This window comes from Anopheles merus, chromosome 3R (genome assembly GCF_017562075.2).
Source record: "Anopheles merus strain MAF chromosome 3R, AmerM5.1, whole genome shotgun sequence".
Lineage (NCBI taxonomy): Eukaryota > Metazoa > Arthropoda > Insecta > Diptera > Culicidae > Anopheles > Anopheles merus.
Window position 1 is genome coordinate 34,208,836 of NC_054084.1, and position 17,448 is coordinate 34,226,283.

At 43.2% G+C, this 17,448-nt stretch overlaps 2 long non-coding RNA genes across 5 annotated transcripts in view; both read right to left on the reverse strand.

Annotated features, from left to right (window-relative positions):
* Positions 1-2,276: 2,276 nt before the first annotated feature.
* Positions 2,277-6,993, reverse strand: LOC121597633. 2 transcript variants are annotated; one of them, XR_006005444.1, is made up of 4 exons: positions 6,949-6,993; positions 6,627-6,823; positions 6,326-6,554; positions 2,277-6,239 (listed from the first exon to the last, which is right to left on the reverse strand). It is a non-coding gene; the product is annotated as an uncharacterized LOC121597633 (long non-coding RNA). The 2 variants fall into 2 exon arrangements; XR_006005443.1 differs by having other exon boundaries at positions 6,326-6,559.
* A 32-nt stretch (positions 6,994-7,025) lies between these two features.
* LOC121597620 overlaps positions 7,026-17,448 on the reverse strand; it is a 39,023-nt gene continuing 28,600 nt past the window's right edge. Inside the window, exons 2-5 of one of the 3 annotated variants that reach the window (XR_006005442.1) lie at positions 12,588-12,731; positions 11,577-11,682; positions 11,359-11,506; positions 7,026-7,245 (exon numbers count right to left, since the gene is read on the reverse strand). This is a non-coding gene — a long non-coding RNA (uncharacterized LOC121597620). Of the gene's footprint in view, positions 7,246-11,358; positions 11,507-11,576; positions 11,683-12,583; positions 12,732-17,448 lie in introns of all 3 variants that reach the window. The other 2 variants (XR_006005441.1, XR_006005440.1) reach the window with 2 other exon arrangements.

The window sequence follows — 17,448 nt, forward strand, 5'->3', positions numbered from 1 at the left end:
ACATAACGAAACTTCTTAGGCGCTATTTAGAAGAACCACCTGGAACTTTGATGCTGTTTATCTACGAGAGTGTTCGAGAGTGTTCGCTGTTAATCCACACAAGAACATCTATTACGAACATTTTGTCCATATTCAGTCATCATTTCTTCCAATTTGATTATTTTCACTTAAAAAGATACTCTTTTTGAGTGATTCTCGAAGGCTGATTTTATATCTTATTTTATATCAACCCTTTAACTTTACCTGTCAAATAGTTCGTTTCACTGTACATTTCTCCCTGTGTGGCCGTTCGGTTAAGCCCACATTACAGTTTCATTGAAATTCCTCGTGAAATTTTGGGAGTTTCTTCTGTATTTCATGAAATATTTATCACATTATTGCTAAATGTGCACCAAAAGAAAGGATATTAAAATCCTTAACTATTTAGACTATAAAGATTCTATAAAACATATTAATTCAATAAACTAAATGCATTTCCTCATGATTCACCGCTTCTTTTCACGGTGAAAAAATAATGATCAGCGGGGAAAAACAAGGAAATGCATTTAATTCATTATTTTAATATGTTTTGCTGGCTAAATAGACGAGGAATTGAATATCCTTTCTTTTGGTGTACAATAAACAATATTCTGATAAATATTTAATGACAAATAGCAACAAAAAAAACCAAATTTCACGTTGACTTTCATGCAAAGCGACCTTTAGATGTTAAGCCGAAGAAGGCGTTTAAGTTCTTGCATTTCGTTCAAATACGACGTTAAAGCATTTGAAAATTGGCTTACATCTACAAACGAATTCATTTTAAAATAAATAATATAGAACATAATGAAAAATGTCTCTTCTTTTCTTCTTTGGCACAACAACCGCTGTCGGTCAAGGCCTGCCTGTACCCACTAGTGAAGTGAGCTTGGCTTTCAGTGACTTATTGTTACCATAGCAGGATAGTCAGTTCTACGTATGGGGGCACGGTCTATTCGGGACTTGAACCCATGACGGGCATGTTGTTAAGTCGTACGAGTTGACGACTGTACTACCAGACCGGCCATAACAATGAACAATAGTTTACTAAATATTTATGTTATGTACAACATAATTGTCATATTCTCGTACTATAATACACTTTGAAATTAGAAATAACGGAACAATTCTTGCCTCTCTTGAAAACCTTTTTTTTACATAGACAGTTTTGCTACCAGAAATATTCAAAGTAACAAGAGATAACCTTTCGATAATAATTAGCTTCACGCATTATATCAGACACATGAAATAATAAATGTTAATAGAACGAAGAAGAACGTTAATTGGCCGATCTTGTGGTACAGTCGTTAGCTCGTACGACCTAATAACATGCCTCTCATGGTTCAAGCTCAGAATAAATCGTGCCCAAATACGTACGGCTGAGTAATCCATAACTCACTGAAAGCCAATCCCCACTAGTGGTACATACAGACAGGCCTTGACCACGACAACGATTGTTGTGCCAAAGAAGAAGAAGAATGTTTATTAAATGTAGTATCATTTATGAAAAATCTAATTAGGAATGCGTTTTCTTTGCATAATCAAACAATAATACAAATGAAGTTAATTAATTATTGTTTTTACATTGCTGCCTCATTTGCTGTGTGATATTATTTCACGGAATGTGATTAGTTTGTTCATTTAATCAGAATAAAAAGGAACTCCTACCTACCAACCTACCTGCACCTTAAACCTACCTAACCACATAAAGTCAGAAGCACCATTAACGCACTATTAAATTATTACAACAATAAACAACTCGCGCATTTAATTCCACTTTTTTATTCGAATTCATTGCGTTAAGAAAATTCTTGCCATGCATACACACACACCACCTGAGAATGTAATCGGATCCGATTCGGAATCGTTGCCCTTTACCTTGCCGAGCCTCACCAGCATCGTGATCGTTTGCTTACTCACCTACATAACCTTCCCGTTGGCGAATAAATCTGTCCATTAATGCGTAATGGTTTATGGATCCGCCACCCGATTGCTGTGCCAGTGCATGATCCTCGAACCATAACATTGTGTGTGTTTTTTTGCTGCTCTCGTCGGCCGCGCGTATCGATTTCATATTTCGTTTAATAAACTTTAATTCTCATCCCAAACCACTTGCCACTTGCTCGATGCCACCATTCTTATGAATTGTTTATGAAGGTGTATTCGAATAATATCGCCCAACGAAATGGGCAAATGGGAAGTGAAATTTTCCAAAAACCAAACAAGATAAACCCCCCCCCCCCCCTCCCCGTCGGCCGTTCCGTTCTCAGCGATCGACAGCGTGGAAATGTGTTTTTCTAATGTAATTAAAATTTCCTCCGTCTCTGCCCGCTGACTACAGCAGCTCCTTACCATCTTCGAGTCAATTATCGCGTCTATTTAACAAAAAATGGAAAGGAAGCAGCTCCGTAACCAAAGGAACGAAACAAAAAAACATGGTTTAAATCATTTTAATTGTGTCAAACCTGTCCGCACCACGGTGCGGCTGCCGGTGCCTGCGAAGACGATCGTGCGCGAGATCATCTCGCCCCGGGGGCCAATATTTATGATCAACCTGCAAACACCCATGACTAATGCACCTGTTGAAAGCAAATTTTATGTCTTTTTTATGATAACGCAGCCCTTTTGGATAGTGGAAGGAACGGAGCAGTGGGAGAGAGAGAGAGAGATCCGAACAGCAATTAACCAAACAGGAAAGCTGGGAGGGTAATAAGTCAAACCTTCGTGAATAAGCATCTTTCGATGGGCTTTTTTGTGGTCTCTTCTGCTTCCTTCCCTGTGACACTTTTCTTTCCAGCAGCAGGAAGACAAAAAAAAGTAGGCAAAATGGTCAACACACAAAGCGATAAGCATCGAAAGGCAGAGAGCGCAGCACCGCTGTCTTGCATCCGATTTCCATTTCGTGATGGCTTTTCCCGCGATGGGGATGAGGTGTTGAGCAATGAATTACCACTTGTCAGTCAGTGGACGAGCGCCACCGGCAACCGTTGTTCCCTTTTAATCTCTCTCTCTCTCTCTCTCTCTCTCTCTCTCTGTCTCACACACACAGACAGTAATGGGTCATGGATGAGGGCAAGGGAACAGGAAACCCCGGTCCCGGACAGCGCAAAGTGATGTAATAAGTTTTACGATCATCAGTTTTGGAATTTATGAATATCCAGCGACCAGGCGAGAGCCCAAGTGATTCCGCCATGCGGTGTGTGCGGGTACGTGTACGTGTCTATTTCTATTAATTAACGCAACCGTTCACAAACACTTGGGCGGGCGAGCTGGGGCGAGCTAAGAGGTTACGTTAAAATGTAACAAGCTAACACATTAGAATAAGTACCGGACTCAGGAGCACCGTTTCTAATTTTGTTGCAGGCTGTTGGGAAGCATTTGGAAGAAGCTTGCCCACGGTGGGGACCGATCGTGCAAACGGGAGAGCAGAAAAATATGTTTTTATTGTTTTATTATGCAGCCTCGATCGAATTTTAATACACAAAAAAAACAACAGAAATTTCAGAAAAGAAATGTACCTCCTCCGCCTCCTCCTCCTCCTCCTCCTCCTCCTCGGGAACTGTTGCATTAATATTAATTATCTTAACGATCTGTGATGGTGCGCCCCCAACGCCTCCACCCCGCAAATGCTACAGTGCAAGATCACATTCGATGTGGCGTTTCTATGGTAACATGAAGCACGCACGAACTACAGCCGCACATCGCTCTCAAACAAGGTGCGCTTAATGCAAAGGGAGTGTTAATGTGCAGCACAGGGGAGAAACGGCGTGTGTCCTCCTTCCGCAGAGCCGAATGGGAAGGATTCCTCATTCACGAAACTTTCCTTCCAACACACTGATCCACAGAGAGAGAGAGAGAGATCATTTCGTAAGCAAGGCTGGCTGTCCCGGTTTGATGGACTCGGAGGCAACAGCGCACTTGTTTTACAACCCAACCCAGACCCCGCCCGAAAGATTCCACATAAATCACGGTGAATTATTAGCCCCCGGGGCACGGAGCAGTACATGGAGCGCACCATATTCATCGAGTGTGGTGATTATTCACCAGAAAAAGCTATCATAATTACCCTCTCGAGCAGGGTGTACAGATATTGTTCAGCACCTACCAGCAACAACGACCCCGGGGTACTGGACGCACTGGACCGTACCGAGTTCAATTCGCGAGCGATCCCTTGTTGAATAAAGATCACAACGGCAGCAGTGTGTGTTTGCCAAAAAAAAAATACACAACCAAGCAGCTACAAGGGACAATAAAACTAATGGTTTTCGTTTTAAGACCATCCTTATCCAACCAAAGAGGACGCGAGAGACAGAAAGAGTGATCACCTCGGGACGGTAAAGTTTCACGGAGCCTATAGGCCGGTTTAAAGTGTTTCGCGGTTTAATTGACGATTTATTAAATAATTAATAGGAGCAAAATGAAAACATCACACGCGTATGCGAGGAAATGGTTTCTTCTCTGGGATTGTTTCCTTCCCTTCTACTTCCGACGGCTGCTTCGGTTATCCCACTACAAAGTGCTGTTTTGTTAACCAAACGTGACGCGTGTATTAGCACCCTTTGGCGCTTACTGTCAGCCTACTGTTCCGAGCGATCACTTCCAGCAAAGCGATCCAGCAAAGGCCTATCAGACGGACATTCGATCAACACGACCATTTACCTTTGGCGCCTATTTACATTATCAGACGATTAGAAACGTCTTAAACCGTGCAGCTCATTCTACCGTGGCCAAGTATCTTGAACTGCTCTTCATTTTCTCTTCCCTTTCCCCCTTTCCTCTCTTTCTTCTCTTTTTATCTTCTCCCCGGCTCATGTTGATCACACGATCGACCAAAAATCCAGAAGCGACACATAAATTAATTCCTAATGAGCAATAACAATAAGGCCGGTGAAATTTTTATGTTTCATCATAGCCCACGTGGCCTCCTGGTTCTCCCCCCCCCCTCCCACCACCGCTTGCGTGTGAATATGATACTTCCTCCTTCCTTCTTACTCATCCACTCCCCTTGGTTCCCTACCCACCAACTGCTTTTTCGCCTCTTTTTGCGCGCATTTTGCTCTGCCGCGCATTGCACGCAGAACAGTGATCGCGCGATCGTACGCGCGAGCGCACCAAAAATGCGTTCGCGTTTGGTAGGAATTATAATTTTATTACAACTGCTTCCTACCACCCAACCGCCCTAGTCGCTCCTCTCAGCTTTAAATACAAAAAAAAGGTTCAACGAATCCACCACCAACTAACCAACCAGTCCAGGCCAGTCAATTCTTGGTTGGGCAGATTTTCTAATTTTTCATTCCCTAACGGACGTGATTACGTGTTGGTCTCAGTTTTGCGCAAGCATAAATTGGCCACTGACTTTGGCCGGTGGATGACAGCAATAAATCACGCCTCCTGCACCGACCGGTGCACCGTATAATTAAAGCCGATGGTCGAGCTAGCTCCGAAAATTTAATTACATACCAATGAGATGAGATCATTCGCCGCGTATGTAGCATACATGTATGGAGAGACAAAAAAACAGCTTCAGAAATACGTTTTTAAAACATGATAAGCGTATTCAGTTTGGTGTCTCAAAACGATTGCCTAGTTTTGCTTTTTTTGCGAGTTTGATGTTCCAAAGCTTTGGACATACATTTCCATTTCCTACGCCTTAGTTAATGTCCCTGGTTAGATGCGTCTCAACCCTCTTAGGACAGGCTTGTACGGCCTGGCCCCATTAGCATCAGGTGAGCCCGATGTCCGATACGACGACAAATCGTTTCAACATTCGAATTTTGGGTTTGCACATTTGCACCAATGGAAATGGAACTGGAAATGAATAAAAAAAACCAGCCTGCAAACCGATCGATCGATATTTTCCCTTGCCTTTTGTTTATCGATCCGCTTTTTTGTGCGCCTGAATTTATGCATTGCGATTTGAATTTTAAATTCAGCTACACAAATAAACGTCACGGGAAACGGCATGGCCATCTGATGCATGCATTAATCCTGGCGGTCTGGGCGTTTTTTAGTTTTCTGGGTCTTCCTTCATCAGCCTCGACTGTTTAAACGTGATTGTTTTAAATTTTCCACTCACTCACAATTCAAAAGCTTTTAACAAACCCCAACAATTAGCAGACTCCCGCCGCCGCCACCGCCACAGCCGCCTCGGAAACGTTTTCTGTGTTCAAATGCCAGCTCCCACGGGACACGCTCAGCTCTTCGAGGACAGTGGCGTCGACCTGCAAATGAAAAGTAGCACACAGTATGAACCCGGCTTGCACTCAACCTCCACCTCCGATAAAGGCCGATCTGAATATTCATTTACCTAAACGCGTTACATTACGTGCAGGAGCTGCCTAATTGAATCTTCCAATCCAACGGGTGAACTGCAGCAACGAGAAGCTGTCTCAATGGCCGATTGCTCTTAGGGTTTCACGTCCTGCACAGGTTCCATTAGTACAGTGCCATCAAGTACAGCGATTCAGCCTCAGCGGCCCAAAAATCGGCTCTTCTTCAGTGGATGGCTTTTCCTTTTGTTCCCCGACGCACTCTGCCTGTGCTGGAGAATTTTCATAATTTCAATTAAATATGTAATGACATGTAAAGTAAATTAGTGCAATATTTACCCAAATATAATAAAAAGCGATGGAGGAAAGAATGACCGTGGAAAGAAACGGGCATGCTGCTGCTGCTGCTGCTGCTGCTACCACTGATAATGATGCACCGGGGCCGTGTTTGCCGAGCGCAACGACGATGACCCCTAGCGATGGATGATCCGGTGGTTCAACCCACACGATAAACCGGTCCCCGGGTTGACCCTTTCCTGTAGCCAAACCGCACAAACAGCACAAGGGGTGAAATCGTTTGATTAATTCAATGTAAATAGCAAGATAAGTTTAATAGCCTTTAATGTTAGCATGAAACCTCATAAACAAATGCTTTTCTCACCTCTCTTACCTTACCGCCTCGTACCGAAGGGGGGGGGGGAGGGGGCGGGGGGTTCCAAAATCATCTTTTTGGCGCATTTTCCCCTTCCCCGGTGGCTGGTTATTTTTTGGCAGTGGAAAACTTTACGGTTCGCGCACGATCCTCCCCACGGTGCAAAGTGTTTCCGAGCTGTCGATGGATTTTTCAATCCTTTTTCTTTATTGCTGCAGGCAGGTTGAAGCGCGATCGTCTGCGTGATCGTGACCATCATCATCATAATCATCATTATGAGGTTTGTATGTGTGTGTTGAGTGCTTGCTGTGTGGACAGTAAAATTTTGTGACTATTAAAACAAGGGGATTAAACACGCACGGTATTAAAGTATGCATGCAATAAAGTTTTTATTTCGATGATTCAACCAGAGCCATTTTCACCGCTCCACGTTGGCTTTTAATTGTGGTTGGAGCGTTTTCAGAGTGGCTGTGGTATAAGACTCGTTAACGGGAAGGATAATGACGGATTAGAAGCTGTGTAGCGATGTGTTGGCCAATGGATTTTGTTTTAATTTCTTTTACCCCTTTCCCCCTCCCCTCTCCTCTCTGCTCGCTTCTTTCTTATTTTGGGTGAGAAAGAGGCTATGAAAACGTTTATGTTTCCCCACACTCGGTGGAAGCGACATGGGTTGAGGTGGAAATAATTTTTCCAAACATTTATTCCAACCTCCCATTTCTAAGCGGGGAAAACTGTTAAAAACGGGCCGTAAAACTTTTGTGCCAAAATGTGTTTTTTACCCTACCAAACCGGAAAGAAGCAAATGCCAATTATGTTGAATTTATCATGCCATGTATCTGGTTTGGTCAACATACGTTGAAGCAAACGTGTCGTGTTTTGAGCCGTTGCACGTCGCTTCAGACGCTTGTGACAAATGTAGACGAACGCCGACACCATCACTTCACACGGCTTGTTTGTCGACGGACTTTGCTTATCGATTGCTTGCCAATCAATGCGCGCGCAGCTCGCCAAGGTTTCCGTGTTTATTGAGCGGAATAATTCATTTTACTGCTCGCTGCTCATTACAAGCACCAAGTGCCCACCCCGTTTCGTTGCCATTCCATTCCAAACCCTCCTCGCCACACCAAAGCAAACGAAGCACAAAGCCCCATTCTAATCACATAAAATAATTAGCGACCAACGGTTGGGGATGTTTTGTTTACACCGGGCGTTTTATTATCACTGACAATCGATGGTCCAATGATTGGACACAATCGATCTACGAAGGCTGATAACAAACTATCACGGTCGGGTAGGGTGCGTGCTGTTTCTGTGGATGTGGGATGGGAAGACGCCGAAAGGGGTCTGTAGTACACGATAGCAAAAAATATGAAATTAAATCCTCATTTGTGCAAACGCACTGCCGCTTGCGTAAATAATACTGTTGCGTCGTATGGCCGGCCTGTGTTTGCATTGCAGTTCAGGTGGATTGAGTTGCATTTAATGTTGTCCTTCTCCTTCCAACCAGGGGTATTATGACAGCCTGTGAAGCTAATCAGGTAGTGGAGTGTCGATGGGGCGATGATATGAATATTTATTTAGCGCCCTAACCGCCTGACGACGACGACGACGACGACGTGCAAATGACGTGAAATCTATATTATTACGCTAGTAATTATGATGATCACTCGCTGGCAACCGAGTCGTCAGGAGCGCGCGCGCGTGTGTGTCACATTTTGAACCAGTTTTCATTGCGCCAAACCCCGCCTAACGGCTTGCGCTAAACGCGCTGCGCAAGCAAACAAGGAACGCAAGGGCTGTGTTAACGGTACATAAATTAATTAAGTCTTTCCTTCCTCGCTCTCTCCCTCTCCTTGCTTCCATTGCTTAAGAAATCACGGATACGGACGGTGACACACCTAGATGCCTTGGGGAAGGGAGGGCTGGAAAACCGCAGCAACATATTCAAAAAAGTCCTGTTGGCATTCCACGCGCATCAACAAAGTAGGCGAATGGATTTCTTTTGAATTGCATAAACATCGTGCGCTACAAAGTGCCGGAAGAGAGAGAGAGAGAGAGAGAGAGAGAGAGAGAGAGAGAGACAGATGCTTTGATTTCAAAATGGCGCCCGAAGACACGGCAGAGCATAAGTAGTACAAACTGTTTTACTATTCATTTTCCACCAAACGGTGAAACGAATGGAAGCGTTTATTATCGGCGCATCGATCAGCCAGCTCTCGATGGAATGTGAGCCAGATACACACACACATTCATTATGAAAACAACCAACCCGAGAGCTCGGTGGAAGGAAATTATCGCCCGTTTATGCCAACCACCACCACCACCACACAACGAACGTCCGTGTGTTGCACATCGAGAGATTCAAAATCGCTCGGAAGACGAACCTCTGCTGGGCCTTTTTTTTTAAAGCTGTCTAGGAAGCGCTAGAAAGAAATTGGCTCACCGAGACGATTGCATATTCAACAGTAGGCGGCGTCTAATCATAAATTCAAATCATGCATTTCTTTTCTTGCTCCAAAACCGCCAACCTATCGATGAGACCGGTTGCTATGCGCGGCCGGTTAGCTTGGCTGGAAAGAACGGCCGCCATTGAAGCAACCGTACCGGTTGATTAAATTTGTGTGTGTGTGTGTGTGTGTGTGTGTGTGTGTGTGTGTGTGTGTGTGTGTCTTTCTCTCTCTTTCGGTTTAGTGGTTTAATAATTCGTTCGTAAGTAAAAGCTTATAAATATGGCCAGTCAAACAGGCCACGCCAAGCAACCAATCGAATAAAAACTCCGAAGCAAATAAGCCTCCTCAACTGCGGTTCGAACTCATTACCGCTAATTAAAAGATTATTAAAAGTCAAAAACAAGACGCACCCAAAAGTGCGCCTTTATACGCATACGCAAGTGTGGCGGGAGGGTTGCGCAAGTGGGAAAGAGTGTCCATCACCATATTTTCAACCTGTTTTCTTTCGTTTTTGTTGCCCTCCTCCCGATCCGTGTAATTAGCTGATGGAAATCTAATCTAATTACAACCGTCCCATTATCGCCTTCGAAACAACCACTTACTGGCAGCTACTACTACTAGCCTACAACTACTGTTGCCCGTTGTCTATTCTCATCAAATGGGAAGACTGTGTCTCTGCTCTAATAGTGATTCTCTTCCAGTTCTTCCCGTGGGGGGAAAAGCTCCTTAACGCCCTCGGCAAAGGGGAATGGGCAGGAAGAAAACAATGTTAAAAAATCCCCCCTCCCCCCCCTCCCCCCCCCCTGTTGCTGTCAGTTCCTTGGTACGTATATCGAATATTTATTTATTCCAGTTCACTATCGTCTTGTTATATTTTTATGGGTTATTAATTTGTGACTATTTTGTCTCTTTCTTTTCGCTTCGCTTTGCCCTTTCTCGTTTCCCACTCATATTCCTTTTGCTTGAGTTTGGGTGTTTCTTTTTCGGAAGTTCCACTTGTTAATTTTTATCCCCGCTTGGCTGTATGGGCCACTCCCGAGGTACACCCGCGGTAAGGGTAAGGAAACTTTGTCTAAGAATGTTAATGATAGGCACATTAATTTTTTGTGTTTTGCTTTTTTTTGAGAAAATTGAAGCCAATGCAGACCAGCACGATTTCCCATTCCATAACTTAGCTTTCCTTCATCTCTCCTTCCCCCCCTCCCCCTAGTTTGGCAGCTTGTACAACAGCTTTTCATATTTCATGTACCGGTGGCGTCCAATCACGGGCCGCACAGAGTGTGTGTGTGTGTGTGTGTGTGTGTGTGTGTGTGTGGGTTAATTTGGAAAAATGGTAATACACACTAACACAGCTTGGCGCGTTTGTAAATTATCCCGTTTTTTTCGAGGCTTTTGCTTACTAAAAAGCGTGCAATGGATGTGTTTTACGCTTTATTTTCGGGGGTTTGCAGTTGAAATTAATTAGTGCCCCAAGACGCTTTCCTTCGCGGGACGGTTGTGTTAAGAGGACGATACATATGCCCGCGTTAAAAAGCTATTCAAATTCACGGCACAACTACAAAACTCGTCACACACACACACACAAAAGACCTTAACAACGTTCACACCTTCACCCTTCAAAGGCACCCTTTTGCAGTACATTGCAGCCCCGCGGTTTCCCCGGGCGTGGGCGTAATGTGTTGGAAAATTCATGCCATAATAATGAAACATCTCAGCGAAATTATTAGTAAACAACAGCATGTTTAACGCTTCCGTGTATGCGTGTGTTGGGGACCCGGAAAGAGGTAGATGAAGGGCGTGTACACTTTAGCTATGCCATCAGATCCATCCAACCCCGTCCGGAGTAATGGCTCGATCCACCATTCAACCCGTCCGCACCACATATAATGCGGCCTTTGTTGCTTTTTATCATTTCAGTTTAATGACGGACGGTTTAACCCTGCTGGTGTGGTGTAACAGTAACGCTCACCATGTTTTATTTTCCTCTTTCAACGACTTTAGAAAGTGGTATCATTTCGTCAATCCCGGGAGGGAGGGCTGTATCGTGCAGCGATGAGGATGACAGTACAGCTCGTTCGTTGATGTTTCCTCCGAACCGAAGTTGTATGGGACGAAATCTAAAAATGGATGTCAATATGTAAGAACGTGAGTTTTCAATTAGCGATAAGACGGCTAGCGGATACTTACATGTTCCACCCCGGTAGGCTTGAGGGATCTGTCGTCGTACAGTCGTTCGTGCTTGTATCGGCATGGTCCATGGGATGTCCATCGGGAGCCAAAAATATCATCATCGCTGCAAAAGACACGATACACGGCTGTGAGTGGAAGTTGGCAAAGATTCAAGTGGATGAATTAAAATAGATCGGATGATACAATTTTGTTGTTGGGAGATCAATTTATGAGGGTTATTCGCAACAATAGTCTTAAAAAGGTTCTAGCTTATCGCGGGAAAAAATATATAATTTGGGTTATTGTAAATAAATAATAAATAAAAAATGAATAAAATATTTTTTGTAATCCTCGTTTCTCTGCACTATTCTAAAGGTTACGATTGTATCAGATATGTACTAAGTTGTACTAAAGCAGCTGGTTAAGCAAGCGCGGTGGAAGAGTGTAGACAATAAAATATTAATAATAATAATAATAATATTATTATTATTATTATTATTATATAATACAGCGCCTATAACAACTATATGGACAAGCGGAAAATCCATAAGGTATAGATAAAAGCAGTGAATGTATGAGTTGTGCCGAATACTATTTTACATCTTCATAAATTTTTTTTTACAAATTTTTTTATCTCGTTTTTACACGACTTATGACAAAAAAAACAAATTTATGGTCGTACCATAACTATAAAGACACTTAAAAAAAAAACAGATTTTATGTGCTAACTAACGCATTCAAATTCAAAAAATCGTTCAAAAATATAAATAACATATTCTAAAATGGTTTTAAATAAATATATCTTTGGACGATTTTAAAAATTTGTTTGCTCATGCATACTGTAATGATGTTTTGAAAATGCAAACACAATTATGTAAAAAGATTTAAAAAAATTATTATGAAACTACCATGAGAACCTTATCAATTTTGTGAACAACGGTTCAAAACTGATCCGATCAAACAAAAGTGACACAAAAAGCTAAACAACGATTTTTTAGCAGAATCTAAATATTTGCTGCTGTTACCTACATAGTTGAGGAATGTAATCCTAGCCCGATATTTTTTCCTCCCACCACCCACTTCACAATCGATGTTCTCTTAGACCGCTACAAAGTCGCCGGTAGCCGTCTGCTTGTAGAGTTTAGTAGTGAATTCGTTAAGTAGTGTATGAGCCTAAATAAGGACTGACTGAATTAGTAATGTGGTATTTACATGTATTAGATAAGTATTTGTAATGTCGGTAAGAATATGTGTTTTTCGAAGTGTCTTTATAGTTATGGTACGACCATACATTTGTTTTTTCGTCATAAGTAGAAAAATCAATAATTATAGTAACAATAAAATTAAACAAAAAATTATAAAAATAATAAAAACAACAATAATAACAGTAACAATCGAATTAAAAATAAAAATAATAAAAATAATCATTAAAGAAAGGAATTGGTTTCAGTTAGAAGTGATATAAGCTTCAATGAAATTGAAATAACTCAACAGAAAGATAAAAATATGAAATTGTGCAAATTATCACATCATAAAAGGATAAATTGTATTAAAACTCCTCTTTAATAACCCCCTTTCGCCAATACATTTACTGTGAATGGTCCCTAGGGAAGGAATTGAAACGCAGCACACTGTCGACACTGTCTCGAACAACAACCCCCATCCCCCCACAAAATCGCCACAAAAAAAAATGCATATTTGTCATTGTACGTTCTCACTCCCACCGACGCGGTATTACCTCCTCCAAAATATTCCCCCTTCATCATACAAAACAGATAATTTCCAACATCTTAACTACACTGCACTACACCCTCCCACACGGGCAAGGATGGAAGCTAATATAGCAACACCCAGCACCCAGTTTCTTGATTAGCCGAAAAGAAAGTCAGACGGGGACAGCGGAACGGTGCAGGCAGGATGAAACTTTCTGTCTGTACGTAACTTCCTAGCCATCCCAGCCCAGCCCAACGGCCAAACATTGGACATGAAGATGAAAGTTTTGAGCAACCTTTCTACTTGGCGGCAAACGGTATCAAGGGGCCATCAGTCGGGCAAGGATGTAGTGGGTTTCTGTTCCTGTACGTAGCAGGATGATATATGCGATGGATGTCTCAATTACCGTACCGATACCGATGTGCTTCCCCGTCTGCGTCTGTCTGTACTGTGGCCATACACAGACACACACACACATGCACACCCCCAATTTCGGAACCGTAAAGCAATCGAGGACGACATTGGTTGCTCATTTTCACCCCCCCATGTCCATCCCTAACCCTCCGCGCGCCGCGAAGAGGCTGGTCAGAACAGTGGCCAGATAATTTCACGCTTCGCTGGACGGGTTCTTCGGGATGTGATGCCGGACACCGGTGTACGCGGCAAAAAGGCGGCCGTGTATGTTTGTGTCTGTCCCGAGAGTGCAAAACTGGACAAACTTTCTGATTTATAGAATGGTTCATTAAAATGATTTAATGAGCGATGCCGACCAACCACCAAACAAAAAAAAAGAAGAACCGGAACGGTTAGGTACGGTTTGGCATACAAAATACGTTGCGGATTCCGGGCGGCACCAAAACGAGGGACTGCCATTAGTTCCAGACGCGCTCGCGCGTGGTAGTAAGATGGTGGCCGAACCGAGTCCCTGGGTTCCGTCAGAACGCGGTCACACAGGATGTTCTGTTTCTGGTAAAAAGGGAATTAAATATTCACCAGCGCACGTACTGGTTGCTGGTCGGCGTACACGTTTAATTATAGTGAACGGAGTCTGTGTGTCTTGTCCGGGCCCGAGAGAGATTCATGGAATTTTGGGGAGCGAAAAGAAGATTGCACAGATCGAACGTTTTACTGTCTTATTAAAGATGGTGCCGCCTGATTGAAGCAGTTCAAACACATTCTTTGCATTTAACACTCGCTTCAAACTCCCCCCCCGAAAAAAGGAACCATTTTCCAAACCCCAATCACATTGCGATTTCAATAAGGAAAACTGGCCGGTTGGTGCAAAAATTGCACTTCCTGTTTCCGTCTCCAGTTCCACGGGCGGTGGTTGCAAAGCTGCAAATGATGATGATCGAGATTGGTGCACACAGCGATTTCACTCCGTTTTTTCTCTAACATACACGACGACGTTTCGCTTCATTTCCGGTTAGGATGGAAGCACAAAAAAACACACACACCAACGTGGAGCAACCCAGTATGCATTGGTTTTATATTTTACTATGCTAGCTGCCACCACCATGGCAACGGAGTGAAAATTGACTGCTGCTACACATCCGGCCGTGAGTGCTTAGGAATGAAAGGACGGCAGCGTGATTTCGATTTTGTTTTCTATTACTGGCCGTTTTTTGGCCAGGCTAAAAGGCTGGTTGCAAAATGTTATCATTTTTGTATGGTCGGTTGCTGTTGGAAGATCTTTAAATAAGGTTCTTGAAGGGGAAGGTATAAGGTATGGAGAGGCTGTACAGTGTCTCTTTGCCGTTTGTAGTAGGAATTATTGGTCATCGTTTGGGGATTCGTTTAAAATTATGTGAATGATGGTTTTGTATGAATATTTTTAAGCTTAAAATCTAGTTTTTAACTAGCAAGTGAAGAAAACCCAATTAAATATATCGATAATCTTTAAACTATCTTTAACGTCTCCTTTCTACTTCTCTTTACTCTAAAATTCTCCCACAAAAACTCCCATTTACGCGGGCCGATGACTATGTAACTCGAAACTCGGAACAGCGTTCCTCAACAAGGAAAGCCAGCACCAAATTTAGCACTGTCACGACCCCTTAAGGTAAAAATAAACCTTAAACCACAATTTTCGGACACGATTACCGCAGACCATCGCCCTCCAGAAGATGAGATGGAAAAAGGTCGTTCAATAATGTCACCGTGTCGTCCAAGCAAACACACACACACACACACACACTGCATCGCCGGGGAAAGTTTTATAAGGTACGGACACCGACGACACACGGCGGTAAAAGTAAACGAGACAAGTTGACACACGGCGGACACACCGCAATGGCGCGTACCGGGCCACATAGAATATACATTAAGATTATTAATGGACGGCGCGCATCTCGGACGATCATTTTTCAAACGAACACTCTACACACACACACGGCTCACTTTCACACGCCGGTGGAAAGCCGCCTACACACATATTCAAATAATTCAGCCGGTGCAAAGTGACAAAAAACATTGTGCCGTAACACGGTGGTCCAGAAAGTGGTCAGTGCGTGACATCATATCTCACTCTCTCTCGATTTGTCATCTGTTGAGTGAAAATGTCTGCCAGCAGCTGCCTAAGATGCAGCCGGGTGCAAACAGACACACACGAAAAAATACGATCACAAAATTTCATCATCAGGGACAGCTTAAAAAATCATTTTCCCTAATGATTATTGTGATTACCGTTCGTGCCCTAAGGGCTCATTTTTTTTTTTCTTCTCTCTTGGACAATCTCCATTATGAGATGCACCGTCAAAATGGTCAAACACAGAGGTGGAGTGGTTCTCTGCCAAAGATTTTCCGTATAATTTAGTCATTTTTCTTCCATTTCCCCCCTCCGACGCGCTTCCCTTGTTCGCTTTCTTGTCAAAGTGTTTCCATAAAAAAAGGGAGCAGCAGCAAAAAACAACCCAGGAAAATCGCCACTACTGCGAAAAGTCGAACAGCGCACAAAGGAGGGCGAACGACGCCCGAAACGAACAACGCGGGAGTGCGAAAATCGTCCGTAACATGTTTTGACACGGCCTTGGCACCCTTCACGGGGCCGGCCACCACTCCATTGATAATACACTTTTTATGACGCGCGATTATTCACGGCTTTTATGCCGGCACGGATAGAGCGGCCCGCTATGATTGATTAGATAATGCTCGAAGGTGCTTGTGTCTAGCCCCCAGGCTACTTGGATCACCTTCACCGCTGCTTCAAGCAGTAACTTTCTCTGCATAACTTGTTCAATTGCAAAGCACCAAAGCACGGGTCAATCTATAGGACTATCTATAGGACAGTGGGCCTGATTGCAGATTTTTTTTTATAACATCCGCACACGAAATTTCATACATCTTCGCCCCGGCGTAAGGCGTAAGTGAATTAGCGCTGTCAAAAGCGTTTTTCATCATTCAATGCTTCTACGGCGGAGTCAATCGTGGGGAAGCAAAAGCCCCAGCCCACCGTAAATCTGTAATCCAAGGTAAAATGCATTATTTATCGAACCAAATCGAACTAACCGAACGTTGGATTGGTTTGGATTGGTTTTGGAGGGTTAGGTAAAAACGGGGTTTCCATAAAGTGTTTCAATCATTCATCGAGGTGCTGTTATTTTTCGTTGCTTAGTTGTTGCTTCGGTTCACAATATTGTGTACAGTGTGTGTGTCTCTCTCTCTCTCTCTCTCTCTCTCTCTCTCTCTCTCTCTGTTGACCACTGGCAGGTATTACAATGTTTCGTTACTCTCTTGCCATTGGCGGGCAAACTAATTGATTATCACGCGCGCGGGTGGGCAAAAGGCCGAGGGAAACTATAAACCCGCTGATGCTTAAACAACCTAATGACAGCATCGCAGTAGCCGTGCAGATTCATCCCACCCTTTCTGTCTGTCTGTCTGTCTCGTTTTAACTCCCTCTCGCTCTTTCGAACTCTTTTATATATCTCTTGCGCGATTTATTATTACCACTGTGCGCGTCTTTAATACCATAAACATATTATTGAAAAGTGGCTCTTAATTAAAAAGAAATCGCTCCCGCTCTGAATGATGAAAATGTATTTAAATCGAATTACGATCGTTGAAATTAAAAAAGAAGAAGTAGAAAAAAATGAAACGAATCGAAATGGAAACAATACAATTCCAACCAAACGGTGCCAAGAAGAAGGAAGTAAGAAGCAAGAAGTAAGACAAAGAA